Genomic DNA, 277 nt, shown 5'->3' with positions numbered 1-277 from the left:
GTTGGGTCAATGAGCTGGGGAATGGCAAATGGAGTTTAATTTGGATAAATGCGAGGTATTGCATTTTGGTAAAACAAACAAGGGCAGGACTTACACAATTAAAAGTAGGGCTTTGGGTAGTATTGTAGAACAGAGAGACCTAAGGGTTCAGGTGCATAATTCTTTAAAGTTTGTGTCACATGTAGATATGGTGGTTAAGAATGCGTTTAGCACGCTTGTGTTGGAGAATATTAAAAAAACAAATTGCTTGACACCAAGCAAATTTATCTGACGTTTA

The sequence above is a fragment of the Rhincodon typus genome, chromosome 42 (genome assembly GCF_021869965.1).
Source record: "Rhincodon typus isolate 14 chromosome 42, sRhiTyp1.1, whole genome shotgun sequence".
NCBI classification, from domain to species: domain Eukaryota; kingdom Metazoa; phylum Chordata; class Chondrichthyes; order Orectolobiformes; family Rhincodontidae; genus Rhincodon; species Rhincodon typus.
The sequence above is the reverse complement of the archived record's forward strand: the minus strand, read 5'-3'. Positions refer to the sequence as shown.